Consider the following 16077-nt stretch of genomic DNA (forward strand, 5'->3'; position numbering starts at 1 on the left):
TACCCAGCATTACTGTCCCTACCTGCCTTCTCTCACAGACTGCTGTGTATTTCTCTTACTTCTCTCTCACTTCCCTCTTTATGACCTGTATTAAGATTATGATGTATTTATTTTACAATGCTTCAGTAAAGATTTTATAATGTTTAAAGTCATGTCACTGATTGCCCTCATAGGAGCTCACAATCTAATCCTACCATAGTCATAGCCTAATGGCCTACCATATTATTTATATAGCACTGACATCTTCTGCAGCACATTACAGAGCACATACTCATGTCACTGACTGTCCTCATAGGAGCTCACAATCTAATCCTACCATAATCAAAGTCTAATGTGTTTGATCTCTCCCCATGTCACCTGTGACCTGACTGCCACCACGGCAGATAAGCTCATTTTTAAAGAGAACCTGTTGCATTTTACAGACACAGATTATGCAGGCTCAGGATAATTGAAATGAGAATTGTGTTAAGCCTCATCTACACGCGTAAATGAGGCTCTGATGTGTGTTATCAATGGAGCCGCTAATGCGGCTCGATTGATAAGATCCGACAGGTCAGATCTTGCTACTGCCGATTCCCTGCTCGTTCCCCGCGAGGGGACAATGGCAGGGAATCGAGCGGAAGATAAGTGGCGCGGGGATGACCGTGTATCGAATCCGGCGAGCGGGGACGCGGAAGAGGCGATCCGGCGGCTAATCGAGCCACCAGATCGGGGGCCTCATCTACGCGTGTAGTTGAGGCTTAATACCGTATACCGTGATACCGTCCTACCGTGGTATTTATTTTTACGGTTATCATACCGTGGATTTTCATACCGTTGCAACCCTAGTTGGTTAGCAGTCTGGCAGCAGTATTCTGTATCAGCTGTAGGCGGTTCAAGACCTTTTTTGGAAGGCCAGTGTAGAGAGCATAACAGTAGTCCAGTCGGGATGTGATGAAGGCATGGACTAAGGTTGGCAGATCTTCTGGGGGGATGAGGTGCTTGATTTTTGCAATGTTCTCCAGGTGAAAATAGGATGATTTCACCACAGCAGAGATTTGAGTTCTGAAGTTTAAATTCCCATCAATTAGAACTCCCAGGCTACCCACATGATCAGAGCTGCGTAGATCCGTGCCTCCTATTCCCAGTGATGAAGACTACAAGTTAAGTTGTTTTGTTATCATGCTCTGCCCTCCAATCAGAAGGACTTCAGTTTTGTCTGCATTTCGTTTCAGCCAGTTGTCATTCATCCATTGCTGTAGTTCACATAAGCAGGCGTTTATAGTTAGAGTTGGGTCTGTCACACCAGGCGTGAAGGAAAGATATAGTTGGGTGTCGTCTGCATAGCAGTGGTATGTCAGGCCATGTTTTTGGATTAGTTTTCCAAGCGGTAACATGTAAATCGTGAAAAGCAGGGGAGAGAGGATTGAGCCCTGGGGCACCCCATACTTAAGTGATACAGGGGTGGACAGGAAGGGCCCCATAGACACTTTGTGGGTTCTGCCACTCAAGAAGGATTGGAACCACTGATGAACTATGCCATCAATGCCACAGTATTCCTGTAGCCTGTTTATCAAGATGTCATGGTCGACTGTATCAAAGGCTGCAGAAAGGTCTAGCAGTATGAGGATCGAGCACTCTCCTCTGTCTCTTGCCATGAGCAGGTGGTTGCACATTTGGATGAGGGCAGTTTCAGTGCTGTGGTGTTTCCTGAAGCCAGGCTGGAATGGGTCATAACTGTTGTTTTGTAGGATTTTGGCTTCTAGCTGGAGGTAAACAGCTTTTTCAATTAGCTTGCCCAGAAAGGGGAGGTTAGAGACAGGTCTGCATCTGGGTCCAGGGAGGGTTTTTTGAGGAGAGGCCTGATGATTGCTTCCTTCAGTAAAGCAGGAAATATCCCTGATTGTAAGGAACAGTTAACAATTTTGAGGAATACCGGTACGAACAGGTCGGGGCAGTTCAACATGAACTGTGTTGGGACAGGATCCAGGTCACAGGTAGTTAGGCGGAGGTGAAGGAGGATGCTTGTTGTGACTTCTTCATCAATTTCTTTGAAGTTTGACCAAGGTGTTACGTTGTCTCTGCTAATGGTCTTCGCCGCTATATTAGGCTCAGATGCTGTAAGTTGGATGGCGGACCTTATAGCGGAGACTTTGTCTGTGAAGAAATGGGCATATTGGTCACAGAGGTCCTTTGAAGACTCGATATTAAGTTTTTGACATGCCGGGTTGCAGAGTTTTTCCACTGTGCAGAATAGTTGGGCTGGTTTGTTAACTGCATTTGCAATCTCTTGTGATAGAAAGGATGATTTTTTTCCCGTGATTACCTTTTGGTAGTTCTTCAAGTGGAGGATTAAGGCATGTTTGTCTTTTGGGGACTGAGATTTGCACCACAGTCTCTTAAGTTTTCGGCCTTGTCTTTTCAGCTCTTTTATAGCGTTATCAAACCACTGTGCATGATGGTGTGGAGTAAGATATTTGGTGCACAGAGAAGCAATGGTCTCAAAGGTGGAGGACACACATTTGTTGTATTTAAACACCAGAGTATCAGGGTCCAAGCTGGAGTCAGTCAATTCATCAAAGCTAAGGTTATGTCGGATATGTTGAGGTGTTAGCCCTTTTAAGCGGCGATATTTTATTTGATTCTTGACCTGGTGTTTGACAGCTGGTATTGAGAGGGAGAAGTGGATAGTGTGATGGTCTGACCAGGCAACAGGATTAATTTCCACATTGGCTATTGACAGCCCAGTATGGAATATAAGGTCCAGAGTGTGACCTTTCATGTGAGTAGCAGAGCTGATTGATTGGAGGAAGCCCACTTCATGTAAGGCATGAGGTAGCGCTATTCCAAATTGTGAAGAGGAGTCATCCACCCATGTATTGAAATCTCCAAGAACAATCCATCTGGGGTGTTCCAGTGTTAGGTTGCATAGGAGGTCTACAAGTTCCTTAAGGAAGTCTGAGTATTTTTCTGGTGGGCGGTAGATCAGCAATATGTTAATGTTTTCCTCAGCTGAAAAAAGGGGGGAAGGTCCGCATGTTGTCCTAAACGAAGTCCTTTATTGTGGACGTATCCAAAAAATCAGCACACACTATCACGCATCTCCAGCTGACATGTTTCAGACCTACTGTTCCATAATCATAGCTGAAGTAAGAGTGACACAGAAAGATCATATATACCCTCCTCCTGTGGAGGGGGCGGCCCTGTCGACCAGGGATACACCCTCAAGCTTCACATGAAAGAGGGGATATTAACAATAATATGCATGATAAAACAATAAAATCAACTAAATATAATAGTAAAAAAAGGGGGAAAGAAGCAGGCTCAAGTACAGGATTAGGTGATTAAGGCTAAGTCCCACCGAGAATTCAAACCGCTAGGGAGCCTTGTACCCAGCCTATAAATCCATAAAGCTTCACAGCTTTTTAGCTGTTTGGTTATATCACCACCCCTTACACCTTGAGATATCCTCTCTAGGCCATGGTAAGAGAAGGAGGACATGCCACCATGATGAACTTGGCGAAAATGTTTCGCCACATTCGAAACGTTCGTACTCAACCAGCCTGGACCGCAGTAATGTTCCCCTATTCTGGCACGTAAAGGTCTGGTGGTGCACCCTACATATTGCAGGGCACACTCACTGCAATTAACCAAATATATGACATATCGGGTGCCACAATTTATGAACTGTTTAATGGGGAACCTGCGACCGTTCGCAGCGGAAATGGCTTCCTGAGTTCGAGTATGGACACTACAGTAGTGACATGTCCTCACACCACATCTGTATGAGCCTGTCGTGTTGAGCCAAGTAGGATTCCCAGACCCAGAGTTGAACAAACTAGGGGATAGTGATTGAGCCAAAGTGGGAGCACGTCTACTTGCAAAACGTACACCCTGCTGTATAACATCGCGTAAATCCTCATCCCTTTCAGGAGCTGGTGGAGAGGGATCTAGTTGAGCTGGAGAGTAGCCGGAATTTCAGTGGTTCTAATCTGTCACACCAGGAACGGCAGGCCCTCCTTGAACTTAAAAATAACCCTAATATTGTCATTCGTAGTGCCGATAAGGGGGGGGGGCTGTCATCGTTCTGGATAGTGACAGTTATAGAGCCGAAGCATTAAGACAATGATCCCGCTGTTTATCAGAAATTAAGAGGGGATCCCAAGGCACTGTTCCAGAAGGAGCTCCTGGATCTGCTATCTTTCGCCCGCAGTTTGGGAGTTTTAAATCAGAAAATGGTGGATTACTTGAGTGTTACCCATCCAGTCACTCCGGTCTTTCACCATCTCCCTAAGATCCACAAGCCAGGCGTTCCCCCGGAGGGCAGGCCCATTGTGGCTGGAATTGGGTCTCTGGGGGAGCGCCTGAGTGAGTGGGTGGACTCTATGCTCCAGCCCTTGGTAAGACGCCTTCCGGGTTTTATTAGAGATACTAAGCACCTTCTCTCGAGCCTGGGGAGTTTCACCTGGAAGGAACATCACATTTGGATCACCATTGATGTTAAGGCCCTTTATTCGTGTATACCCCACAACCTCGCCATCAAAGCCATTAAATATCATCTTACAAGATACTCTGCCTATCCTGAGGACCTCCAGACCTTTATTTGCATGACCGTTGAGTACCTCCTGGCCCGCAATTATTTCATGTTTGATGGCGGTTTCTACCTCCAGAGGTGTGGTGCCTCCATGGGGGCTAAATTTTCTCCGTCCCTAGCCAACCTCTATATGGGGTGGTGGGAGGAGTGCCACATCTTTGGGGGTGGGAGCCGCCCTCTGGGGGATGTTGCGTGGTACCAGAGGTACATCGACGATCTTTTGGTTGTCTGGAGAGGGGCACCCGATGGTATCTCTACATTTTTGAGTTATCTGAATTCCAATGCTCTCAATTTACAGTTCACATTCAATTGGCACATTAATTCTATAGATTATTTAGATGTTACCTTAGTATGTGACCCAATTGGAGGGAATATACACACTAAGACCTATCGGAAACCTAGCAGTGGGAACACCACCCTCCGAGCCACTAGCTGTCATCCGACACATACTATTCGCGGGGTCCCTGTGGGGGAGTTTATTAGAGCCCGCCGTAATTGTTCGGAGGCAGCCTGGCTCGGCGAGGAGTTTGAGAAGGTGGAAGCTAGACTACGTGAGAGGGGTTATCCCGAATGGATGATTAGGAGGGGCAAGGTGCAGGCGCTTTCTAGGGATAGGAACTAGGGATGGGACGACGAATCCGGCGAATCCACGAATCCCTCGAATATTAGGAAATATTCGAGATTCGTGGACTCGAATCCCGACGCCATTTTCCGTTCGCCGAATCCGCCGAATCCCGACGCTGCATCGCCGCGCATCCGCCGCTTCCCCCGCTCGCAATTGTCCTCCTCCCGCTCCCCGCAGCCGCCTCCGCTCGCCCGCCGCATAAATAAGATGAAGCAGCCTCTCACCTCCAGCGTGGAGCCCGGAGCGGCAGACCTCCTGCACACTTCCTTATTCCCCCTAGTGACCGGCTCTTACTACGCGTCATCAGTAAGAGCCGGTCAGGTGGCCACTAGGGGGAACTAGGAAGTGAAGGGAGAAGGCTGCTGCTCCGGGCTCCACGCTGATGCTGGAGGTGAGAGGCTGCTTCTCCTTATGTATGCAGGGGGACGAGTGGAGGAGGCTGCGGGGGGAGGGAGGAGGATTACCCAGCTACCTATACTGCAGCCCCCCATAGCCTGCTATCTATACTGAAGCCCCCCATAGCCTGCTACCTATAATAAAGCCCCCCATAGCCTGCTAACTATGCTGAAGCTCCCCATACTGAAGCCCCCCATAGCCTGCTACCTATACTGAAGCCCCCCCATAGCCTGCTACCTATACTGAAGCCCCCATAGCCTGTTACCTATACTAAAGCCCCTATAGCCTGCTAACTATACTGAAGCCCCCCATACTGAAGCCCCCCATAGCATGCTACCTATAATAAAGCCCACATAGCCTGCTAACTATGCTGAAGCCCCCCATACTGAAGCACCCCATAGCCTGCTACCTATACTGAAGCCCCCCATAGCCTGCTACCTATACTGAAGCCCCCCATAGCCTGCTACCTATACTGAAGCCCCCCCCCATAGCCTGTTACCTATACTGAAGCACCCCCATAGCCTGCTAACTATACTGAAGCCCCCCATAGCCTGCTACCTATACTGAAGCCCCCCATAGCCTGTTACCTATACTGAAGCACCCCCATAGCCTGCTACCTATACTGAAGCCCCCCATAGCCTGTTACCTATACTGAAGCACCCCCATAGCCTGCTACCTATACTGAAGCCCCCCATAGTCTGTTACCTATACTGAAGCCCCCCCATAGCCTGCTACCTATACTGAAGCCCCCCCATAGCCTGCTACCTATACTGAAGCCCCCCGTAGCCTGTTACCTATACTGAAGCACCCCCATAGCCTGCTAACTATACTGAAGCCCCCCATAGCCTGCTACCTATACTGAAGCCCCCCATAGCCTGCTACCTATACTGAAGCCCCCCATAGCCTGTTACCTATACTGAAGCACCCCCATAGCCTGCTAACTATACTGAAGCCCCCCATAGCCTGCTACCTATACTGAAGCCCCCCATAGCCTGTTACCTATACTGAAGCACCCCCATAGCCTGCTACCTATACTGAAGCCCCCCATAGCCTGTTACCTATACTGAAGCACCCCCATAGCCTGCTACCTATACTGAAGCCCCCCATAGCCTGTTACCTATACTGAAGCCCCCCCATAGCCTGCTACCTATACTGAAGCCCCCCCATAGCCTGCTACCTATACTGAAGCCCCCCCATAGCCTACTACCTATACTGAAGCCCCCCGTAGCCTGTTACCTATACTGAAGCACCCCCATAGCCTGCAAACTATACTGAAGCCCCCCATAGCCTGCTACCTATACTGAAGCCCCCCCATAGCCTGTTACCTATACTGAAGCACCCCCATAGCCTGCTAACTATACTGAAGCCCCCCATAGCCTGCTACCTATACTGAAGCCCCCCATAGCCTGTTACCTATACTGAAGCACCCCCATAGCCTGCTACCTATACTGAAGCCCCCCATAGCCTGTTACCTATACTGAAGCACCCCCATAGCCTGCTACCTATACTGAAGCCCCCCATAGCCTGCTACCTATACTGAAGCCTCCCATAGCCTGCTACCTATACTGAAGCCCCCCCATAGCCTGTTACCTATACTGAAGCACCCCCATAGCCTGTTACCTATACTGAAGCACCCCCATAGCCTGCTAACTATACTGAAGCCCCCCATAGCCTGCTACCTATACTGAAGCCCCCCATAGCCTGTTACCTATACTGAAGCACCCCCATAGCCTGCTAACTATACTGAAGCCCCCCATAGCCTGCTACCTATACTGAAGCCCCCCATAGCCTGTTACCTATACTGAAGCACCCCCATAGCCTGCTACCTATACTGAAGCCCCCCATAGCCTGTTACCTATACTGAAGCACCCCCATAGCCTGCTACCTATACTGAAGCCCCCCATAGCCTGTTACCTATACTGAAGCACCCCCATAGCCTGCTACCTATACTGAAGGCCCCTATACCCTGCTACCTATACTGAAGGCCCCTATACCCTGCTACCTATACTGAAGGCCCCTATACTCTGCTACCTATACTGAAGGCTAGGCCCCTATACCCTGCTGCCTATACTGAAGGCCCCTATACCCTGCTACCTATACTGAAGCCCCCTATACTCTGCTACCTATACTGAAGGTCCCTATACCCTGCTGCCTATACTGAAGGCCCCTATACCCTGCTACCTATACTGAAGCCCCCTATACCCTGCTGCCTATACTGAAGACCCCTATACCCTGCTGTCTATACTGAAGACCCCTATACCCTGCTGCCTATACTGAAGGCCACTATACCTGGCTGCCTATAATGAAGGCCACTATACCCTGCTGCCTATACTGAAGGCCACTATACCTTGCAACCTATAGTGAAGGCCCCTATACCTTGCTAGCTATACTGAAGACACCTTTACCTAGCTACCTATAGTGCGGGCAACTATTCCATGGATCGCACAATTCTTATGTGCAGGATTCGTTCGATTCGGGATTCGAAAGGTTCGAGATATTCGAGAACCTTTTTAGATTCGGATCCGGATTCGGATTCGAAGAAATTGTGGATTCGTCCCATCCCTAATAGGAACCAACTTTTGGAGAACCCAGGTCGGAGTGGGGATAAGTGTCCCAGACCCACTTTTGTGACAACCTACAGTGTTGAGTATAACAAGATCGTTTCAATCCTTAAAAAATACCTCCCGATTTTAGAGGGGGATGAGGATTTACGCGATGTTATACAGCAGGGTGTACGTTTTGCAAGTAGACGTGCTCCCTCTTTGGCTCAATAACTATCCCCAAGTTTGTTCAACTCTGGGTCTGGGAATCCCACTTGGCTCAACACCACAGGCTCATACAGATGTGGTGTGAGGACATGTCACTACTGTAGTGTCCATACTCGAACTCAGGAAGCCATTTCCGCTGCGAACGGTCGCAGGTTCCCCATTAAACAGTTCATAAATTGTGGCACCCAATATGTCATATATTTGGTTAATTGCAGTGAGTGTGCCCTGCAATATGTAGGGTGCACCACCAGACCTTTACGTGCCAGAATAGGGGAACATTACTGCGGTCCAGGCTGGTTGAGTACAAACGTTTCGAATGTGGCGAAACATTTTCGCCAAGTTCATCATGGTGACATGTCCTCCTTCTCTTACCATGGCCTAGAGAGGATATCTCAAGGTGTAAGGGGTGGTGATATAACCAAACAGCTAAAAAGCCGTGAGGCGCTTTGAGTCCGCAAGGAGAAAAGCGCAATATAAATGTTATTTGTCTTGTCTTGTATTAATTTATAGGCTGGGTACGAGGCTCCCTAGCGGTTTGAATTCTCAGTGGGACTTAGCCTTAAAGGGACTCCGAGCAGTGCAGAAACTATGGAAAGATGCATATCATTTTAAAGCTCTCTTTCTCCTCTTTCCAATGATATATAAAACGCCACCCTACGCCTTTTAGTTTTCGCTATTTTCGCGATTGAAATTGCTGTGGCCGTGATTTCAATCGCGAAAATAGAGAAAACTAAAAGACGTAGGGCGACGATTTAGGTGTCGCCAGAAAGAGGAGAAAGAGGGCTTTAAAATGATATCCATCTTTCCATAGTTACATTGTATTACACAGGGCGACTTTTTCCTATATTCAGCAGCTCTATTCTGCTGAATGGAGCTGCTGACACTGGGGAAAGTGTCGTCCTGTGTAATACAAGTAACTATGGAAAGATGGATATCATTTTAAAGCTCTCTTTCTCCTCTTTCTGGTGACACCTAAACCGCCGCCCTACGCCTTTTAGTTTTCTCTATATTCGCGATTGAAATCGCGGCCGCGGCAATTTCAATCGCGAAAATAGCGAAAACTAAAAGGCGTAGGGCGGCGCTTTATATATCATGGAAAGAGGAGAAAGAGAGCTTTAAAATGATATGCATCTTTCCATAGTTTCTGCACTGCTCGGAGTCCCTTTAATCACCTAATCCTGTACTTGAGCCCGCTTCTTTCCCCCTTTTTTTACTATTATATTTAGTTGATTTTATTGTTTTATCATGCATATTATTGTTAATATCCCCTCTTTCATGTGAAGCTTGAGGGTGTATCCCTGGTCGACAGGGCTGCCCCCTGCACAGGAGGAGGGTATATATGATCTTTCTGTGTCACTCTTACTTCAGCTATGATTAAGGACCAGTAGGTCTGAAACATGTCAGCTGGAGATGCGTGATAGTGTGTGCTGATTTTTTGGATACGTCCACAATAAAGGACTTCGTTTAGGACAACGTGCGGACCTTCCCCCCTTTTTTCAGTATTGCTTCATGGATCTGGCCATCCTGGATCCAGCACTATCCTGATCTGAGTGAGCGGTGTTTCCGGGTGTTTTTCTATATGACCTCAGCTGAAAGTTGCACCCCCAAGCATTCAAACGAGTTGGTAGGTCCTACAGTAAGTGGTCTGATTTTCAAAGCTGATCTAAAGCAAAGTGCAACCCCTCCACCCCTGCGTTCTTTCCTGTTGCAGTATATCACGGAATAATTTGTTGGCACGGCGGCCTCCAGGGTGGGGCCAACTGGTTCAGAAAGCCAGGTTTCAGTCAGGCATGGGTTTCAGTCAGGCATGCCAGATCAGAAGACTCTATTAGATCATGTATGATTGCTGTTTTGTTGTTTATTGATCTGACGTTGCAGAGGACAGCCTTGATGGGGCTACCCTGGGAGCTAGGGTCTGAGATTGAGGGCTCCAGATGTGTGGCTGTCATCTCTGCTGGATTGTGCTGGAGCTATTAGGGTTGTTGCCTGGGTGTACTCTGTAGATTTTGTCACAGAGTTATTTTGGTTCTGCAGTGAAGAACGTCTTTTCCCACGTCCTCTGGATCCTCTTTTTGTGTTTCTGAAGATTCCAACAGACTTAAGTAGAATTATTGTTGATTTGTCAATTGGATAAATATTTCTTGGTTGGTATACACCTAGAAGTCTCTCTGCTGAATATTGATGTTTACACATTAGGATGGACAAGAGACAGCTCAGGGCTCCTGCTGAGAAAGGCCCTATTTAGAGTCAAGGTGTGAACTTTCTCAGCTGTGGCTGGTATCCTGCAGAGATCAAAGGGCCTGTATAGACTGACTTGTCCTTACACAGAGATGTATGGATGGACAGCATGGATTTGAAAACAGTCCTTTGTTTAGGAGTTTGAAGATATAATATATAATATATGTAGAAAAATATAGTCTATTGAGCATAGATGCTGTAGATAATCGATGAAAGTTACTCACAGGGTGGGAGAGGGCGGGCACAAAGAGGCAGAAAGTCTTTAAGGTCTCAGGTCAATTCCAAGGAAGGTGTGCAGTGTCCAGCAGTGTGTGATCCCAAGGAAGATCCAATCCAGCTTAAATCTTTGCCATCCCAAGTAATCCAGGTGTTCTGAAAGGTTATAGGTGTTGCTGGAGAAGTGATACATTAGAATCCACTGAAATTTCGGTCCAGTCTTTCCATTAAGAGGTTTAAAGTAGCAGAAATGAGATGTAATGTCTGGAGCAGCCTTAGAGAGCAGCAGCACCAGTCTGGGCGCGCTCAGGAAATGCCCCATGCTTTCACGTTTTTAGGCCAAGGTCTATAAACTACTGCAAGCTGTTTTCCATATACACGTACAGACAGACCTGTGGTCAGCCTTACTGCACTTTAAAATTGGTTCTCTTTATAAACACCAGAGGACCCTACCTCAAATTATTTTTGTAGCGGCCAGACAGACCATAGCCAATGCATGGAAAAAACTGTTAATCCCCTTTGAAGAAGTCAAAAACAGAGTAACTGTAATGATCGCTGCTGCAGCACTTGGCTCAACACCACAGGCTCATACAGATGTGGTGTGAGGACATGTCACTACTGTAGTGTCCATACTCGAACTCAGGAAGCCATTTCCGCTGCGAACGGTCGCAGGTTCCCCATTAAACAGTTCATAAATTGTGGCACCCAATATGTCATATATTTGGTTAATTGCAGTGAGTGTGCCCTGCAATATGTAGGGTGCACCACCAGACCTTTACGTGCCAGAATAGGGGAACATTACTGCGGTCCAGGCTGGTTGAGTACAAACGTTTCGAATGTGGCGAAACATTTTCGCCAAGTTCATCATGGTGACATGTCCTCCTTCTCTTACCATGGCCTAGAGAGGATATCTCAAGGTGTAAGGGGTGGTGATATAACCAAACAGCTAAAAAGCCGTGAGGCGCTTTGAGTCCGCAAGGAGAAAAGCGCAATATAAATGTTATTTGTCTTGTCTTGTATTAATTTATAGGCTGGGTACGAGGCTCCCTAGCGGTTTGAATTCTCAGTGGGACTTAGCCTTAAAGGGACTCCGAGCAGTGCAGAAACTATGGAAAGATGCATATCATTTTAAAGCTCTCTTTCTCCTCTTTCCAATGATATATAAAACGCCACCCTACGCCTTTTAGTTTTCGCTATTTTCGCGATTGAAATTGCTGTGGCCGTGATTTCAATCGCGAAAATAGAGAAAACTAAAAGACGTAGGGCGACGATTTAGGTGTCGCCAGAAAGAGGAGAAAGAGGGCTTTAAAATGATATCCATCTTTCCATAGTTACATTGTATTACACAGGGCGACTTTTTCCTATATTCAGCAGCTCTATTCTGCTGAATGGAGCTGCTGACACTGGGGAAAGTGTCGTCCTGTGTAATACAAGTAACTATGGAAAGATGGATATCATTTTAAAGCTCTCTTTCTCCTCTTTCTGGTGACACCTAAACCGCCGCCCTACGCCTTTTAGTTTTCTCTATATTCGCGATTGAAATCGCGGCCGCGGCAATTTCAATCGCGAAAATAGCGAAAACTAAAAGGCGTAGGGCGGCGCTTTATATATCATGGAAAGAGGAGAAAGAGAGCTTTAAAATGATATGCATCTTTCCATAGTTTCTGCACTGCTCGGAGTCCCTTTAATCACCTAATCCTGTACTTGAGCCCGCTTCTTTCCCCCTTTTTTTACTATTATATTTAGTTGATTTTATTGTTTTATCATGCATATTATTGTTAATATCCCCTCTTTCATGTGAAGCTTGAGGGTGTATCCCTGGTCGACAGGGCTGCCCCCTGCACAGGAGGAGGGTATATATGATCTTTCTGTGTCACTCTTACTTCAGCTATGATTAAGGACCAGTAGGTCTGAAACATGTCAGCTGGAGATGCGTGATAGTGTGTGCTGATTTTTTGGATACGTCCACAATAAAGGACTTCGTTTAGGACAACGTGCGGACCTTCCCCCCTTTTTTCAGTATTGCTTCATGGATCTGGCCATCCTGGATCCAGCACTATCCTGATCTGAGTGAGCGGTGTTTCCGGGTGTTTTTCTATATGACCTCAGCTGAAAGTTGCACCCCCAAGCATTCAAACGAGTTGGTAGGTCCTACAGTAAGTGGTCTGATTTTCAAAGCTGATCTAAAGCAAAGTGCAACCCCTCCACCCCTGCGTTCTTTCCTGTTGCAGTATATCACGGAATAATTTGTTGGCACGGCGGCCTCCAGGGTGGGGCCAACTGGTTCAGAAAGCCAGGTTTCAGTCAGGCATGGGTTTCAGTCAGGCATGCCAGATCAGAAGACTCTATTAGATCATGTATGATTGCTGTTTTGTTGTTTATTGATCTGACGTTGCAGAGGACAGCCTTGATGGGGCTACCCTGGGAGCTAGGGTCTGAGATTGAGGGCTCCAGATGTGTGGCTGTCATCTCTGCTGGATTGTGCTGGAGCTATTAGGGTTGTTGCCTGGGTGTACTCTGTAGATTTTGTCACAGAGTTATTTTGGTTCTGCAGTGAAGAACGTCTTTTCCCACGTCCTCTGGATCCTCTTTTTGTGTTTCTGAAGATTCCAACAGACTTAAGTAGAATTATTGTTGATTTGTCAATTGGATAAATATTTCTTGGTTGGTATACACCTAGAAGTCTCTCTGCTGAATATTGATGTTTACACATTAGGATGGACAAGAGACAGCTCAGGGCTCCTGCTGAGAAAGGCCCTATTTAGAGTCAAGGTGTGAACTTTCTCAGCTGTGGCTGGTATCCTGCAGAGATCAAAGGGCCTGTATAGACTGACTTGTCCTTACACAGAGATGTATGGATGGACAGCATGGATTTGAAAACAGTCCTTTGTTTAGGAGTTTGAAGATATAATATATAATATATGTAGAAAAATATAGTCTATTGAGCATAGATGCTGTAGATAATCGATGAAAGTTACTCACAGGGTGGGAGAGGGCGGGCACAAAGAGGCAGAAAGTCTTTAAGGTCTCAGGTCAATTCCAAGGAAGGTGTGCAGTGTCCAGCAGTGTGTGATCCCAAGGAAGATCCAATCCAGCTTAAATCTTTGCCATCCCAAGTAATCCAGGTGTTCTGAAAGGTTATAGGTGTTGCTGGAGAAGTGATACATTAGAATCCACTGAAATTTCGGTCCAGTCTTTCCATTAAGAGGTTTAAAGTAGCAGAAATGAGATGTAATGTCTGGAGCAGCCTTAGAGAGCAGCAGCACCAGTCTGGGCGCGCTCAGGAAATGCCCCATGCTTTCACGTTTTTAGGCCAAGGTCTATAAACTACTGCAAGCTGTTTTCCATATACACGTACAGACAGACCTGTGGTCAGCCTTACTGCACTTTAAAATTGGTTCTCTTTATAAACACCAGAGGACCCTACCTCAAATTATTTTTGTAGCGGCCAGACAGACCATAGCCAATGCATGGAAAAAACTGTTAATCCCCTTTGAAGAAGTCAAAAACAGAGTAACTGTAATGATCGCTGCTGCAGCAGCTATTGCTGGAAGTAGTGCTGCAGCTCAGGCAGTTCTGATCTATTTCCATGCAAGTTGCATAGCTTTGTCTGTCTTTCCCTGCTGTCAGCTTGTGACTGATTATCATTCACCTGTGTGGGAATCTGCATGTCTGCTCCCATTGGATGACCTCAGTATAAAGATCTGCTTCCTGCAGGGTTTCCTTGGGTTTTCATAGCTTCAGCTTAAGCCTGCCTTGCTGTCGCTTTAGCCCCCGATCGTGTTTCTTGTTAAAGATACTTTGCTGGTCTTTGCATCATATATTGGTTCATTGCCAATATATATGCATACCAGCACGTTTATTATTTTCCTTGTATTTGTGTTACGTGATACATCAGTGTCGCTGATGTATACGTACGCGAACTGTTTATATCCTGTGTGCAGTTAGTCAGCTTTCCAGCACGTTTTGGTAGTTTGCGCGTACCGTGAACACCCGTGCTGAGCTAGTTATCCTGTTCCTGGTCCTGTTTGTGGATTGCGTTCATCTCTGCGAAGAGATAACGAATCCTTCTGAATCCTGTTCTGTTACCGTTTGTGGATTGCGTTCATCTCTGCGAAGAGATAACGAATCCTTCTGAATCCTGTTCTGTTACTGTTTGTGGATTGCGTTCATCTCTGCGAAGAGATAGCGAATCCTTCTGAGTCCTGTTCCCTGTGTTGCTCCATTCCTGGTCAGCGTTCCTGCTTATGTCATATATCGGTTCATTGCCGATATATACATATGTTAGTCAGAAGTTACAAATAGTTTCATTGATAGCTGTAATTGTAATACGCTAGGAAAACATACTTATTGTATATTTATCTGTGTTACGTTCATCTATCTTAATCCTGCTATTTTCTGACTATCCTGTCCTGTCTTTGTGAGGCACGCCATCGCCGCATCGCATTGGCTGCCTCATTCCAGTCTGTCTGGTTTTGGACGCTTGCTGTCGCTAAGTAGCCGCTAGCTAGCAAGCGTTCATTCTGTCTACCTGTCCTGATCTCCTCAGTTCTGGTTTATGCGCTCAGCGCTACTTTGCGCTGAGACGTTATAACGAAAGCATTGTTTGTGGCTGTCAGATCTGCACCGGCTCTGTGCGCCACAATCTCCTATTGGAGTCAGTTCTCCCCTCCACTATACTAGGGATAGCCTGTTTCCTGGTGCTAGTGTGTGTACCTCCTCCACGCCAGCTCATGCGTTGCATGCTGACTGTGGAGAATACACCACCAAGCGTTACATTATGAAAACCCCATTACCAATCCCCATTGTGGGGGGGATTCCCAGAAAGTATGACACTGTTAATTATGGTTCCTGTTCCTTTAAGAAATTTGAAGAACTTAGCTCTGAAACAGAAAATGAGTTTTTCTCTGAATGTGCCAGGTTCCTGACCAATCCTGATCTCCAAGCGACTCCTGTTTCAACCTGGGCACTCCAACTAAGTTATATTTTGTTTAAAGGGGAATTATTCCAGTGGGCATTTGATGTTCTCAATCATTCCGATTTGAAAGATAGACCGCTGGAATTTCTAGCGTTTGTGATCCATAACTGGTTGCGCATAGATCCATTGCCTTTTCCTCTTAATGAACTCCTGGCAGCAGGCCAATCAGCTGCTCCTTCAATTGCTTGCAAGAATGAGCAGCAAGCAGAAAGTGTTACTGATAATTTTCCTGCAGCTTTGAATAAATCACCAAAAACCGCAAGGTCAAAGGCAAAACGCAAAC

Source organism: Hyperolius riggenbachi, chromosome 6 (genome assembly GCF_040937935.1).
Source record: "Hyperolius riggenbachi isolate aHypRig1 chromosome 6, aHypRig1.pri, whole genome shotgun sequence".
NCBI lineage: Eukaryota > Metazoa > Chordata > Amphibia > Anura > Hyperoliidae > Hyperolius > Hyperolius riggenbachi.